This window comes from Pempheris klunzingeri, chromosome 5 (assembly GCF_042242105.1).
Source record: "Pempheris klunzingeri isolate RE-2024b chromosome 5, fPemKlu1.hap1, whole genome shotgun sequence".
NCBI lineage: Eukaryota > Metazoa > Chordata > Actinopteri > Acropomatiformes > Pempheridae > Pempheris > Pempheris klunzingeri.
This window is the reverse complement of record NC_092016.1, coordinates 28,130,001-28,146,449: the sequence shown is the minus strand read 5'-3', so window position 1 is coordinate 28,146,449 and position 16,449 is coordinate 28,130,001. Positions and strand designations below refer to the sequence as shown.

Sequence of the window (16,449 nt, the reverse complement as noted above, 5' to 3'; positions counted from 1 at the left end):
AGATAAAGGTGCAGGGTAAGACAGGATGGTTAGTTTGTAGGCTAACATCAACTAAACTTAATGGATGCACAGTAATCTGCAACACATCACAATAATCAAACTCAATGAACATTAAAGCAAGTCAATACATTAACAAGGGTAAACCATGTATGCAGTAATGCTATGCTAATTATGCCCAGTTAGAGTTTGTTACCAGTCCTTAAAGGGGTAGAAGAAGTGTCCTTGAGGGTGCTGCTTTCTCAGCTTGTTGCTGGAGGAAAGGTGTGGTTCGTGTCCGTTGCTGTGTGGTTGCAGGCTGGAGGAATCCGGTCGCTCCTTTGTTCCTGTTAGTTAGCAGCTCTGTGCTAACTTGCTGGTGTGCTCTTGTTGTTGGTTATCAGCTGGCAGATTCTGGGTCGTGCCTGCTGGCGCTGATCTGCTTACTTCAGGCAGGACCTTGTGTCGCTACCATGAAGGAGGTGGCTGCTCTGGACAGACCACACTGAGGCAGAGCTTAGCTGAGTTGAGCTGGTCTCTCCTCTGCAGGAGGAGAGGGAGCAGGAAAGAGCTGGTCTCTCCACTTTAGGAGAGACGATGAGAAAAAAAAAAAGAGTTCAGTGGGGGTGAACTGGTTTTGTGGGCCTGCGGTCGTAAAATCATGTGTCCCCTCCGGCCAATGGTGACAGTGGAGCTGGGCGCGGGGGTGATTTCACACCTATCTGTGAAACTGGGCATTGGGGAAAGGAGCCCAATAGTTTTACACAGAAAAGAAACATGCGGTCTTCACCATGTGCTATTCACTGTATAGTGAAGCCCAACACCCCCCTGCTGGCTCTCCCTCTCTGCTTCCTGGTTGGTTGCGTCACTGCCGGCTCAACCACGCTCGCATCGGGCAGGGCCCTTGGTTCGAGTGCCCCGGAGTTTTATGGATCGTGTACCCTGCTCACTGTTGGCACGGTGATTTTTGCGGTCAGGTGTGTGGCGTCAGCAGCTGACTACATAGTTGGCGCTGCTCGTAGCTGGGGACTGCTGCTGCTTTGTGGGGACCTGCTTTGTTTGGATCGCTGCTGCGTTGTGTGGATCGCTGCTGCTTTGTGGAGATCGGCGTCAGTGAGTTTCCTCGGCGTGTCCGCTGTAACGCGTCGATTTCCATCATCCGTCTGGTGGAGAGGTTCTACTTCACCTGCCTTTTTAAGACATTTGCTTTCCCCCTGGCTTACATCACTCGCAAGCATTGCGTGGTACTCTGGTGTGCTGACTGTTATTAATTGACTGGCTTGATTGGAGCCCTTTTTAAAGTCTGTTTGTTGGGAGTGTGGGTTGCATTTTTGTTTTCATTGCCCTGCTCCGTTGTCTTGATTTGTTGTATTGATTATTTTTATATTTAGATTTATTTGTTTAGATATTTCATTTGGGCAGAGTTTTTCTTGTTTCTTACCTTGTTTATTTTTCTTTGTATTTTGAGCAATTTATATTTGGCAACCGGTAGTTTTGTTTAATTAATTTAATTGATTTCTGCTGCCATTTATTTGTTTCCAAGTTTTTGTATAGCTATTGTTTGTTGTTCTGTTGGATTATTGTAACCCCACTAACCCGTGTGTGTGTTCCTTTTGTTTTAGTTGCTGAGGTCCGGTGGTCTGGTGGTGGGATCCCCTTTTGTGTGCTGTGCTCCCTGGGATTCGGGTATCCTTCATGTGTGTGTGTGTGTGACTGTCACAGCTGGGTGTCTTCTCTTTTTTTGTTTGTTGGGATTCACCGGTCCATCAGCTCGTGCACCTGTATCCTCAGCTTTAATTTAGTCCCCTAGTTTAATCCCCGTGTGAATGGTGTGTTTTTATATCATTTTAATCAAATTCTGTTAATAAAACTTATTTTTTGAGATTGGAACACTGCTCTTGCTACTTGAGTGAACGGACCTGTGCGCCTTTAAAGGTGCATCATTCAGTTCTTTGGGCTGAGATCCCAAAGTGGCGTTGTCTGGCAACTTGATTTGTTAAAAATAGAGTAAGAACGACTATTTCTTTATTTTTCTGGCCCTCCGCTCGCCACAAGTGATTGATTTTCCTTATCACTTTTCTAACTCCAAGTTTTTGATCTATTAGCCAAAGTTGTCAGAACTGGATGTATTTTATTGTCAGTGGGTGAGCGTTGTGACAAGACTGCCCCTACTCCGATGTCAGATGCATCCACCTCCACAATGAACTGTCGAGCAGGGTCTGGCTGGATGAGAACAGGGGTTGAACTAAAGAGTTCTTTTAGAGTCTGAAAGGCTGTCTCCGCCTCGGGAGTCCATCTAAAGGTGATGGATGTTGAGGTAAGTGTAGTAAGGGGTGACGCAATCCTACTGTAATCCTTAATGAATCGTCTGTAGAAATTGGCAAAACCAAGAAACCTCTGTAGTTGTTTCCGACTTCCTGGTCGGGCCCACTCGGCGACTGCTGCAACCTTGGCTGGGTCCATTTGTACCTGGCCCTGTGCCACAGTGTAGCCCAAAAATGACACAGAAGGAACATGGAACTCACATTTTTCCGCCTTAACGTACAGCTTGTTCTCCAGGAGTCGCTGGAGGACCTGGTAGACGTGCTGTGTGTGGTCCTCTGGGGTCTGAGAAAAAATTAAAATGTCGTCCAAGTACACAAAGACAAATCTGTTAATCATGTCCCTCAACACATCATTCACCAATGCTTGGAAAACCGCTGGGGCATTAGTTAGGCCGAATGGCATCACTAGGTACTCAAAGTGCCCTAGCGGTGTGTTGAATGCTGTTTTCCATTCGTCGCCCTCTCTGATGCGCACCAGGTGGTATGCATTGCGCAAATCCAATTTTGTGAAGATGGTGGCGCCATGAAGGAGGTCAAATGCAGAACTGATGAGGGGCAGTGGGTATTTATTTTTGATGGTGATGTTGTTAAGTCCACGGAAGTCAATACAAGGCCTGAGGGTGCGATCCTTCTTATCAACAAAAAAGAACCCAGCACCCACTGGAGAGGATGAAGGCCGGATGATCCCAGCAGCAAGTGACTCTTTTATGTATCTCTCCATGGCCTCACGTTCAGGTCTGGAGAGGTTGTAGAGCCGGCCACTAGGGAGAGGTGCACCTGGTAGCAGATCTATCGCACAATCATAGGGGCGGTGAGGCGGCAAGGACAAGGCCTGATGCTTACTAAAAACCAGAGCGAGGTCATGATAGGTCACAGGGACACCACTCAGGTCAGGAGGTTCAGGAACTCCTTCAGGTCCTGTAACCGGGGGAGCTTGAGCAGAGAGCAGACAGTTAGCATGACAGAACCCGCTCCAGGAACTAATCTTCCCTAATGACCAGTTAATTTGGGGGTTATGTTTCCGGAGCCATGGATATCCCAGTACCAGTGGTGTGTGAATGGAGTCGATGACGTAAAGGTGTAAAGTCTCTTGATGATTCCCAGAAAGCAAAATTGTGACCGGGGTGGTTTTCAGGTGGACTTGGGCTAAAGGTTGGCCATTGAGGGCTCTGGCTTCTAATGGACACTGGAGCTCCACTGTCTCTATCCCTAGCTGTGCCACCAGACTCTGATCGATAAAACTCTCCTCAGCCCCAGAGTCAATGAGAGCCGAGAGAGCCAATGCCTGGTTGCCCCACAAGAGGGAGGCAGAAAGCTGGAAACGTGTGGGAGGAGGACAGGTAGTTGGGCTCACCAGAATCTCCCGGGTTACTGATGAGCCGGCTCTTTTACTGGTCGGGAGGGGCGGGTAGACAGGTAGTGGCCAGGCTTCCCACAATACAGGCACGCATTGGACTCCCTACGCCGTGTCCTTTCCTCCGGTGACAGCTTGGCATGTCCAATCTGCATGGGTTCTGGTTCTGGCAGGTTTGCAGGTTTGTAGGCTGGCGGAGGCGGTGCATGATCAGGACGGCGAGGAGTGGACCCGCCGCTCGTCAGTGGCCGATAACCAACATTCTGCTCTCTCCACCGCTCACGGAGTCTGTTGTCAATGCGTATGGAGAGAGTGATAAGTTCATCCAGCTCTTTAGGCTCATCCCGGCAGGCCAGCTCGTCTTTTACAGAGTCATTAAGGGCCTGCAAAAAGGCTCCCTGGAGGGCCTCGTCATTCCAGCCAGATTCTGCAGCAAGAGTCCTAAATTCCTCCGCCATCTCAGCCACACTGCGGGAGCCCTGGCGCAAGCAAAAAAAACGCCTGGAGGCATCCTTGCCCCGTACGGGGTGGTCAAACACCATACACATCTGCTGTGTGAAGGCTTCATACGAGTTGCAGAACTCTGACTGCTTATTCCCAACCGCTGTAGCCCACTCAAGGGCCGAACCTTTCAGCAAACTAATCAGGTAAGCTATGCGAGCGTGATCTGTACCATATGACCCCGGCTGCTGTCCAAACACCAAAGAACACTGAGTCAAAAAAGCCCTGCACGTGCCCATGTCTCCTGCGTAACGCTCGGGCACCGGAACAAAAGGCTCACGGAGTCAAACTTAGACCATGAACAGGTGATACGGGGGGGCCTGATGCTAACTGAGCTGACCGAGATGCCTCTGTGGGTTGACCTGGTGTAAGCTGCACTATCAGAGTTGAAAGATTCGTAACCTGACTGGTAAGCGCCGCCATCTGGTGGAGCATGGCTACATTACTTTCCGTCAAGGATCTCAAGGATTGGTCGTGCTGCCCCAACAGCACCCCTTGGCTGGCTACAGCCTGGCGCACCGAGGGGCCAGATGTGGTTTCCCAATTGGCATCCGTGTCCACTGGGTCCATCTTGGTCAGTTTGTACTGTCAGAACTGGACCGAGAACCCAAAATGTGAACACAGGACCCACAAACAGAATTTAGGTTAAACACGGATTTAATAATCACCGGATATGAAAAAATGACGAGGCTGCCACTCCTCGCAAACAAAAAAGGGGAACTAACAAAGGGAGTATAGCAGATCACAAAAACAAAGACAACCAACTGAGGACGGAACAGCTAACAAAGCAAAAGGACAAAGCTTAGCTGCCGAACTACAAGGGCCGGAAACCAATAAACAAAAAGAGAACAGCTAACAAAATAACTAGAAAACTTAGCTGTTAGGTACTAAGGCTGATCTAAGCAAACAGTGTTCCAAAACAGGTTTCAAAGCTGGAGTCGCAGGCTGGAATCCAGGACCGGCAAGGCAGGGCAGGAGTCGCGATCGGGGAAGGAACAGGTCTGGGATGAACAACAGAGTTGACAAACTGACAGGGGGTAAATGCCAGAACCGGACTTAAGTAGCTGACAGACTGATTGCTTGCAGGTGATCACACAGCTGCCTCCGCTCCTGCAATCACACACAGAGAAAGAGAGAGACACAGAGACAGACAAACAGTGCCACCTCTGGCCAAAGGCAGGAGCAGGAGCAGTGGTCCTGACAAAAGTGTTCTCAATCCATTGCGCACTGATAAGACAACTATAAATCTGGCCTAGTGGCTTAGAACCTTGGTTCTTTGCCACGTCAACAGGTTAGAGAGAAATCACTGGAGTCTACTTTATGTTCTGACTTTCTTTCTTTCTTTTTAATATGAAGCCAGTCATATTAAGGACATAAAGTCCTGGATGAGCAGCAACTGTCTGCTGCTAAATTCAGATAAAACTGAAGTTATTCTGCTTGGCCCAAGACACCTCAGAGACACCTTTTCTGCCAACATAACTGCTCTGGATGGCATTACTCTGGCCTCCAGCTCCACTGTGAGGAATCTGGGAGTCTTATTTGATCAAGATTTGTCTTTTAACTCCCACATTAAACAGATTTCTAGAACTGCCTTTTTCCACCTACGTAATATTGCTAAAATCAGGCCCATCATATCCACTGATGATGCAGAAAAATTGGTCCATGCATTTGTCACTTCTAGGTTGGACTATTGTAACTCATTATTATCAGGCTGCCTCAATAAGTCGTTAAAGAATCTCCAGCTGGTCCAGAACGCTGCTGCTCGTGTTCTGACGAGAACTAAAAGAAGAGACCACATTTCTCCTGTACTGGCTTCTCTTCATTGGTTTCCAGTAAAATCTAGAATAGAGTTTAAAATCCTTCTCCCCACCTACAAGGCTCTTAAGGGTCAGGCCCCATCATATCTTAAAGAGCTCATAGTACCGTACTACCCCACTAGAGCACTGCGCTCCCAGAATGCAGGTCTACTGGTGGTTCCCAAAGTCTCCAAAAGTAGTGCAGGAGGCAGAACTTTCAGCTATCAGGCTCCTCTCCTGTGGAACCCCCTTCCAGTTTGGGTTGGGGGGGCAGACACCCTCTCTACATTTAAGAGTAGACTAAAAACCTTCCTTTTTGACAAGGCATATAGTTAAGGGCTGGATCAGGCCTTAGACCAGCCCCTAGTTATGCTGCTATAGGCTCAGACTGCCGGGGGACTCCTATGGTGCACTGAGCTCCTCTCTATTCTCTATCCTCCTCTTCCTGTCCATCATTATGTCTCATGTCAGCCAAATGTCTGCCTCTAACTTGCTATCTTCCCCGGAGCCTTTCTGTGCTTTCTCATCTCTCAGGTTCCTGTGGATTCTGGTCCTGGTCCTGCTGCTGCGGTTCTCTGCTTCATGAATCACTGCTGGGGATCGTCGGCCACTCGTCATGTTTTTCAATAATATCATACTGCTAATCTTTTAGACACATTCCTATTGTTAGTACTACAGTCACTGCTAGTACGTTGGTTGCTGTTTGTGTTGTCTCTCTCTCTATCTATCTTGCTTACCATGGTGATGGACTCAAGTTAAAAGTGAACCAGCTCTGAGATGGCAAAAACCTGAGTTAAACCCAAAGATATCTGGATCAATAGCTGGATGTCACTGATCTGGAGTCAGAACTCCTGTCTTGCTAATCTGGGGTGAGAACTAGGTGGTGTTTCAAACCAGCACGCTGACTAAATTAAGGGTTTTCCCCATGCTCTTCCCATAAGCGAATAGAGGACTATCTTGGTTAAAGTATTTGCATCATTTTGAAGTTGTACAGGCCTTTAAAATAGCCCCAAATGTATAAGTGAACACTGTATAATTCACCAGAAGGAAATGTTGCTTTATGTTTTAAAGAGAAAATAAAGTGGACAGAGCAGGTGTTGACAGGCATTTTAACAGCAATCAAAGAATGGCTCCTAGTGTTAGACACTGTAGGTTTTCTTCTCATTATGTGAAGGCTGTGTCAGTCACAGTTTATGTGGAGTACAAGACAAAGTCCGGGGACTGCCCTCAGACCTTCTCTCTGTCAGGTGCCAACGTGCTATTGTTTTGCTGCCGCCATTAATCCAAGTTCTTAGCTGTCACTGATTGGTTGATACAGCTGTCTAAATACCGCCTACTCCGAGTTGACGTGTTTCATTGGTTTTGGCTTCGTTTTGCACACAGTTAACTTCAACCATTGGTCAAAGCAAAGTCGCGTTCGACAAATCCATTAAAATCCCGCCTCCTCTTACTTTTATTGGCCGAGAGGTCAGCCCTGCGTCAGGCTGACACCGGGGATTGGTCAGAAAGACGTCAGTCACGATTAAACCAACAGCCATTGGTCGGTGGTATCGGTACACTTTGAAAGGGTTTTCTTCCAAAACCAGTCGGGCAGAGAGATACGGATAGACCTGAGCCATTGTCACAGAAATGTAATGTTTCCGTCGAGCTGGAGCTCTGCGTTCTGCGGGTTTAACTTCACACCGAGAGACGCGTGAGTAAGCAGGCAGACACCAGGTGGGACCACAGTGGAGCTGTTTCTACTGTGCTGTAATTAGCTCTTTTGTCGCACACACACACACACACACACACACACACACACACACACACACACACACACACACACACACACACTAGCGGCTGTCCGCCACCTTTGATACCTCCACGGGCCATGGAGGGTACACTGGCCGGGGAGCCTCGGTCACCGTCGGCAGGTCCACCTCAGCCTGAGTGTTCTCTCCCACGTAGACTCGTCCGTGCGTGGCTCCACAGACAGTAACTCCCATCTTCTGTGGCCACAAGCACACGCTGCTAACTTCAGAGCTAACTTCACTAGCTTCTCGTGGTGGCTCAGCTGGTCTCACTGGAAGACTGAGTGTTAGCCGCCGTCTGTGCCCCTCCTCATTTATGGTCTGCTGAATGAGACTTTTTGACACACATTCATACACTAACAAATAATGTTGGATATGATGATGGCGACAACGACTGAGCAGGTCAGGGCCTTGACATGTGTCTAACTTCGGAGGTTGATTAAAGGATTGAATGATATTAATGAGAACATTTCACCCTATACCAGATTCACATGGAACTGTGATGTTTAAAAGCAGCCTAATGTTGGCTTATACGCACCTATGTTCCTGGTGTCCTCCTCAGTGTCGGTGTCCTGTGTTCAAAGCCCCCACTGTCATTGATTAGTTGTCACTGACTTAAACAAACAGGTCAGTCAGGAGAGCGGAGGGAAGTGAAGTTAGTGAAGGGGTCACTGGAGCTCATCTAACTGGGAACATTTGGGCACTGAAGCATCACCTGTTGAGGTGCATTTTGGTTGAATAATGTCATATACATGTCACAACCTCACCTAATGGAGTATATTTTATGAAAAAGCAACAGCTTTAAAGGCTCATTCTTTAACTCCTCCTCTTCCACACATTTCTAACTACATGTAAACACAACTGACGGGGGAAGATATGGGAGACAGCCTGCACTGAGACAAACAATGAAAGGATTCCTCCTCTCACGCATACAGAGGGGACTGAATTGTAAAAATGTGCTTCTGAGATATCAGCCTGGACCCCTGATTAGTAGACTGTGGGTTTTCTTTGGGAATCTCACAGTTTGCTTTGCATTCTTGGATCCCCAATTGGATTCAAATTGAGTCTCAATTGAATGTATAGAAAAGGCTGCACTACTTTCAGTCTCTGGCTCCAGTATACGGCAGCATCCTCTGGTGTGTGTATTTCAAGGGGGGGGAGAGAGGGGGGGGGGGGGGGGGGGGGGGGGGGAGAGAGAGAGAGAGAGAGAGAGAGAGAGAGAGAACTCAAGTGTGTGCGTGCTGTTGATGTGATTGTGCTGCTCTGCCCTTGCAACTCAGCTCTGCCATTTTTGTTGCATTAACATGCCAGTAATCCTGAGCAAATGTACAGGTACATGTGTATATGTACAAGAATGGAACAGCAAAGTTAACTATTTCTACATAGTGTTGAAGAATTGAGAGTTATGGTTACCATCTGCTCAGTGAGACCTGTGAAATAAAATCAGGTCAGCTCACAAGACTGAGTATCTGGACTGTAAAGGGTTCTGACTGCTAGCTGGGTTCTTAGACTGGGTTCTGAAGGACGGTGTTCAGGCGAGTGATACTTTTGGGTAAATGAGTTTGGTCGTGGTGGACTTGGTGAACACTTGCCAGAAGGAAGAAACATGTAGTGGCTCAGGTAGATTTGGTCTTGGGGAGTGCTGGTTGTTTTTTTTTTTCTGGGTGTTCTAAAAGACTTAGCTTGAGGTAAGCAGGTGGAGGACTTTGTGTGTCCTGGTAGCAGATGTCCAGCCCTCAGTGGGATGGTTGGAATGAGCATCAGTAGCATTAGCTCTATCAGATGGTGACATTCACCCTGCTGATCAGCACGAGTGGTGAGTAAATTTCAAACCCTGAATGTCTTTTTTACATGGATATGAAAGGCCACAGCTCTGTTCTCCACATAGCTGCTTACAGAAGCTTTGCTGTGCGCTCCATCGGAGTAGACCAGGCATAGACACACAGACTTCTAAAAGGGAGATGGTGTTAGACACTGCCATTAAATAGATGTTTTTAATGTGTAAAATGAAATGTGTCTACCATTTGGAAGTGAGACCTGATCACAAGTGGAGATGCATTTTAATGCCAGGTGTGAACTGATGCACTGATCAGATCACCTAAGACTCATGTTATTGCCCGGTGTGAACAGGGTCAGTCTTTCTTAGCCCCCACATATGTAAAGACAATGTATATTTGGCAGGGAAATGGTGGGTTGTGTTGTCAATATTGTCACGGTCCCTCAGTAGAACAGTTTCAGTGCTCTTAACAAGTCAGTAGGAAATGCAGACGAAAAGTGGGTTACTGAACTGTCCTACTGCCACAGGTATAGTGTGTTCATTAGTATTTTTCATGGGTTGATGTGTTCACAAAAAGGACTTAAGCATGGTTCAGGCTGGCCTCTGACAATAGGTCAGCAGCTTTACCTTCAGGCAGTCTGCTGCTAGATAATTACTTACCTAGGTCTAAAAACGGTGTAGAGCAAAAGTTAACAGGTTAGAGAGAGTTTAAAGTCTAAGACTGCCCTGGAAATGGGCCTTGTGTCAATTAACTTTCTGTTCATATTAGCTGTGGGTAAACAAGCTGAGACCTACTGACTACCTGTGTGCTTGCGTGTGTGTGTGTGTGTGTGTGTGTGTGTGTGTAAAGTGCTCTAATCATGCAGAAGATGGACAGGCTAGCATCGTGTCTAGTTAACTTCTAGTGTGAAAATGTTGACTTTGGATTGATAGAAGAGTGGCACACAGGTGGTCCAATGTGTGACCCTCCCGGCCGAAGCTGTGAGCTCTGAAACAGTCTGGTCAGTGCAGAGGTGACATTTTTTCAACTCTTGGTTGGACACAACAAGACACTCAGAGCTCCACCCTGACTTTTGCACCAGGAGCATTGGTGCTAGGGTTAGGGTTCTCAGGTGTTCCACCAGAACATGACGTTGGTCGCATGTTGTTTTTGATACAGCATGATGTTAACCAATAACCTTCATGCTGATGAATCATTGGCTTAATTTTTCTAACTTAGCTCTGCATTGATGTAAAGATTGAGTTTGAAGTTTCTTAGCAGTGGCTGATATAACAAGTTATTTATTATTTTTAAAATAAACTCCAACCACAGATACCGTGTTAGCAGTAAATTTACTCAAGTACAAATTTGAGGTACATGTAATCACTATTTCTATTTTCTGTTCCATTACCTTGTTCCACTTCTCATCTCCATCTGAGGCAAATATTGTACGTTGTACTCCACTACATTTGTGTCAGCTTTAGTTACTTTGCAGAATTAGATGGATGATTGCACTGTACATATGGCACTAAGTGCTGGACATGAATGCAACCATGTGAAATTTTAACTAGCGCAGAGAGAGTGGGCATTTTGCCACATTGGAAATAATCAATAATTACATTCTTCCATCCATTGTCTATAACGTTTATCCTTCAGGGTCACGGGGGGGCTGGAGCCAATCCCAGCTGAGATTGGGCAAGAGGTGGGGTACACCCTGGCCACCAGTCAGTCACAGGGCTGACACATTGACTCTCACACCTATGGGCAATTTAGAGTCACCAGTTAACCTGACTTCCACGACTTTTGGCCCACACAATCACAGGGAGAACATGCAAACTCTCAACATTAAAGCAAATCAAAGCCAGTACCACAAGGTTAAACCATTGCTCAGCTGTGTATACACGTATGCTTTGCTACATATGCCCAGTTAGAGTTTCTGAAGTGATGTTTCCTGCCTGTTTCCTGACTCTGACTGTGTTTAAGTCCTGGATAGAGGGCAGGTTGGCTTATGCGATCTGCTCAGAGGAGTTGGAGGCCCTGCAGGTGAAGTGCAGTGTCCGGTATGAGCTCACCAAGCCAGGTTTCTGTGAAGCACAGGGCAGCGGATCCTCTGAAGTCTGTGTTGGTTCTGTTTAGGCGCAGCAGTTCGTCTATCTTTTTTGCCAGTGAACGGACATTGGCCAGGTGGATAGATGGGATATATACAGTGGCAAGAAAAAGTATGTGAACCTTTTGGAATTTCATGGTTTTCTGCATTAATTTGTCATAAAATGTGATCTGATCTTCATATGAATCAAGGGTATTGACAAATATAATGTGCGTAAAATAATAACACAAAAAAAATTCTGATCTTCCATGTCTTTATTGAACACACTCATTCAACATTCATACATGGTAGTGGAAAAAGTGAACCCCTAGAATTAATAACTGGTTGACCCCCCTCCTTGGCAGCACTAACCTCAACCAGGTGCTTCCTGTAGCTGTGGATCAGACCTGCACATCGTTCAGGATTCAGAATTGTAGCCCATTCTTCCTGGCAGAACTGAATTTCCGTCATATTCTGTGGACGTTTCATGTGTATGGCTCTCTTCAAATGATTCCGTAGCATCTCCATTGGGTTGAGGTCTGGGGTCTGACATGGCCACTCCAAAAGGCGGATTTTGTTTTTCTGAAGTCATTCTGCTGTGGACTTGCTCCGGTGTTTTGGGTCATTGTCCTGTTGCGTCATTCAACTTCGACAGAGTTTCAGCTGACGTACAGATAGTCTCACATTATCCTGAAGAATTTTTTGATACACTCAATGATTGCAAGCTGGCCAGGCCCTGCTGCAGCAAAGCAGGCCCAAATCATGATGTTTCCTCCACCATACTTTACAGTTGGGATGGTGTTTTCATGATGATATGCAGAGCAGTTTTTATTCCAGATGTAGTGCTGTGTTTTCTTTCCAAATAGTTCAATCTTAGTTTCATCAGTCCACAAAACATTTTGCCAATACCGCTGTGGAGTGTCAATGTGCTTTTTCGCAAACTTCAGGCGTGCAGCAATGTTCTTTTTAGTAAGCAGCAGCTTCCTTCGTGGTGTCCTGCCATAGACACCCTGCTCGTTCAATGTTTTACATACTCGAGACTCATGAAGATATATGTTCAAATCTTTGGCTGTCACTCGGGGTTGTTTCTTTACCTCATTTATGAGTCTTCGTTATGCTCTTGGGGTCATTTTGACATTTTGGTAGAGTAGCCACAGTCCCAAAGTGTCTCCATTTGTAGATCGTTTGCCTAACTGTAGACTGGTGAGTTTCTAAAGTCTCTGACATCACCTAGTAACCCTTTCCAGCTTTATGCAAATCAACAAGTCATCATAGATCCTCTGAAAGCTCTTCTTGGCGAGGCATGGCTCACATAAGCGCATTCTTCTTGTGCGGAGCAAACTCAAAAGCTTTGACTGTTTTTTACCAGTCAAGCTCTAGTCCACACCTAGAAACTCATTTTCTTAACAAGAGTCCAGGTATGCTAACACCTGACTCCAATTAGCTTTTTTGAGGTCATTAACTCAAGGGTTCACATACTTTTTCCACTAGTACTATGAGGTGTTTATGGTTGTTGGTAGACATGAAAGATCAGATTTTTTTTGTTATTTTAGGCACATTATATTAGTCAATACCCTTGACTAAGATGACGATCAGATCACATTTTATGACAAGTGAATGCAGAAAACCATGAAATTCCAAAAGGTTCACATATTTTTTTCTTGCCACTGTATGTATATATGTATGTATATACCCAGCTAGATCTAAGGTAGAAGGAAGGCAGGATGACACATGAAATTCAACAGGCTCTGCTTTCAGAGTGATCGTAACGAGCATGAGACAATTTCTCTATCTGTTCAAACCATCTGTTGTTCCGGCGGCTGTGTCCTCACCCATGCATGGATTACATGGTCACATCAATGGTTCCTATGAGCTCACAGGTCCACCTGCAGCCTGAGTGATCACCACGACTTTGTTATGAGCTCTCTTAAAGCTCACTGCCAATATAGGGTACTTTACTGCGTTGCATAAACATGCACACTGAGCATTGTCTCGTCCTTCACACCTCTGTGCCATCAGTAGCATTGTGTTGTGTGCATGTGCTCACGCTTGTCCTTTTTGTTCATTCAGCACAGTCCAGCCACACCAAGGATCTTATCAAGCCTGCATTGTGATCTGTGAAACACACACTAAACACCAAACATCCTGTGGCTGATCTGTTGTGGCTCTGGTCTAAAAGTGCATGTCAGCAAATGTTGATGGATACAGACGCACACACACACGCACACAAAAAAGACAAAAGAAGTGTTGAGGCTGCTGAAGCAGCATGTCTGTGGTGTGTTGTTAAGCCTCTTTTTTTCATCTGCCTTTGGAGATGTCCAACAACTCGTCTCTGTCAGGTGATCTGATCACCTAAGATGCATGTTGATGCTTGTGACGTCTCAGTATGTCAGTGCCTCAGTACACACCTGGCATTAGACTGTGTCTCCAGTGACCACCTGTGATCGGATCTCACCTCACCACTCAGTATGCATATAAACACCATTTGTGTAAACATTTGGAAAGAATGGGAAGATTTCGTTTAAAACATTGCAACAACAGAAACACAAATGTAAAAAGCCACAACACAATGGAGGTCAGCAACAGCCGATGTTGAGAATGAAATGGCCAACTGTGTCTGCATGTGGGCTGTTTCCTGTATGTTAGCCAGGTACAGTACTGTACAAAAGTCTTAGGCAGGTGTGAAGAAATGCTGTGAAGATAATCAAATCAATATTTGGTGTGACCACTCTTTGCCTTCGGAACAGCATCAGTTCTTCCAGGTACACTTGCACACAGTCAGGGATTTTGTAGCATCATAGTCAGGTGTATGATTAACCAATTATACCAAACAGGTACTAATGATCATCGTTTTGGAGATAAAGTCAGAGAGGCCAGACTGAGATGGTTCGGACATGTCCAGAGGAGAGATGGTGAATATATTGGTAGAAGGATGCTGAGTTTTGAACTGCCAGGCAGGAGGCCTAGAGGAAGACCAAAGAGGTTTATGGATGTAGTGAAAGAGGACATGAAGGTAGTTGGTGTGAGAGAAGAGGATGCAGAAGACAGGGTTAGATGGAGGCAACTGATTCACTGTGGCGACCCCTGAAGGGAAAAGCTGAAAGGAGAAGAAGAAGAAGGTACTAATGATCATCACTTTCATATGTAGGTTGAAACAGTCATTAACTGAAACCGAAAGAGCTGTAGGAGGCTTAAAACTGGGTGAGGACCAGCCAAACTCTGCTGCCAAGGTGCTACCTTCAGTTTTATCTGAGTTTAGCAGCAGAGAGTTGCTGCTCATCCAGGAGCCCTTTATGTCCTTAAGGCAGACTTGAAGTTTAGCCAACTGATTGGATTCATCTGACTTTATTGATAAGTATAATTGGGTATCATCTGCATAACAGTGGAAATTAATGGAGTGCTTCCTGATATTATTACCCAGAGGAAGCACATATAAAGTAAATAGTATTGGTCCAAGCACTGAACCTTGTGGAACATGTCTAACTTAAGTGTGGACAGAGGACTCATTGTTAACATGTACAAACTGCAATTGATCTGAGAAATAGGACTTAAACTGGCTTAATGCAGTTCCTTTTATGCCAATGAATTGTTCCAGTCTCTGTAATAAGATGTGATGGTCAATGGTATCAAAAGCAGCACTCAGATCTAACAAGACAAGTACAGAGAGAAGTCCTCTGTCTGATGCCATACAGAGTGTTTGTAACCTTCACCAGAGCTGTCTCTGTGCTATGGTTCGCTCTAAACGTGACTGAAAAAACTCAAATAGACTATTAGCTATACCTACTTGCTGAGTTCCTTCAAAAACTGTACAACTCTACAAGTGTAACTAGAAGAAGTGATGCTGTTCTGAAGGCAAAAACACGGGTAGTACCGTATTTTCCGCATTATAAGGCGCACCGGATTATAAGGCGCACCTTCAATGAATGGCCTATTTTAGAACTGTTTTCATATATAGGGCGCACCGGATTATAAGGCGCATAGAATAGAAGATACTGCAGTCAAACGTTTGACTGGGGTTGCGTTGTGCATCCACTAGATGGAGCTGTGCTAAAAGGAATGTCAACAAAACGGTCAGATAAAGTCAAACTTTATTAAGCGTTCTGACAACTCCGTTCACTCCCATGGTAACGTTGTTCAAACGTTAATGTGCATATTAACAATATCTCCCAGCCTTGCTCACTCTTCTCCCAAACGTGGAGGGGAACTTTTCCCTGGTTCAGTAAACACGTAGTAAAAGAAACAGTCTGATACCACTAAATCAAACGTTAGTGCATAACTCAACATTGTTCAGTTACGTATAACACGTAAAGCTTACTTTTTCAGTTCATTCCTCGTCCACGAATCCCTCGAATTCTTCTTCTTCAGTGTCCGAATTGAACAGTTGGGCGAGTACGGCATCCAACCTGCCCGGCTCCCTCTCGTCATTATCCAAGTCAGTGTCGCTGCTGTTGCCTGGCAGTTCAGAGATTATTCCTCCCTTCGTGAAAGCTCGGACCACAGTTGAGACTGATAAATCAGCCCAGGCATCCACGATCCATTGGCAGATAGTGGCGTAACTCGCCCGGCGCTGTCTCCCCGTCTAGGTGAACGTGTGTTCGCCTTCTGTCATCCACTGCTCCCACGCAGTTCGCAGTCTAGCTTTGAACGCCCTGTTGACACCAATATCTAGCGGCTGGAGTTCTTTAGTTAATCCACCCGGAATGACGGCAAGCTCCGAATTAGTTCGCTTCGCTTGTTTTTTGACAGCATCGGTGATATGGGCGCGCATGGAGTCATAGACCAATAGGGACGGAGCTGTGTGGAAAAAGCCACCCGGTCTCCTAACGTAAATTTCTCTCAGCCACTCACTCATCTTTTCCTCATCC

At 45.9% G+C, this 16,449-nt stretch overlaps 1 protein-coding gene across 1 annotated transcript in view; it reads left to right on the top strand.

Moving 5' to 3' along the window:
- Window positions 1–7,554: 7,554 nt before the first annotated feature.
- Window positions 7,555–16,449, top strand: part of enc2 (ectodermal-neural cortex 2) — a 27,917-nt gene continuing 19,022 nt past the window's right edge. The window contains exons 1-2 of the mRNA XM_070830819.1: window positions 7,555–7,667; window positions 13,655–13,768. The gene's annotated coding sequence lies outside the window, so the exon portion shown is untranslated. The remainder of the gene's footprint in view (window positions 7,668–13,654; window positions 13,769–16,449) is intronic.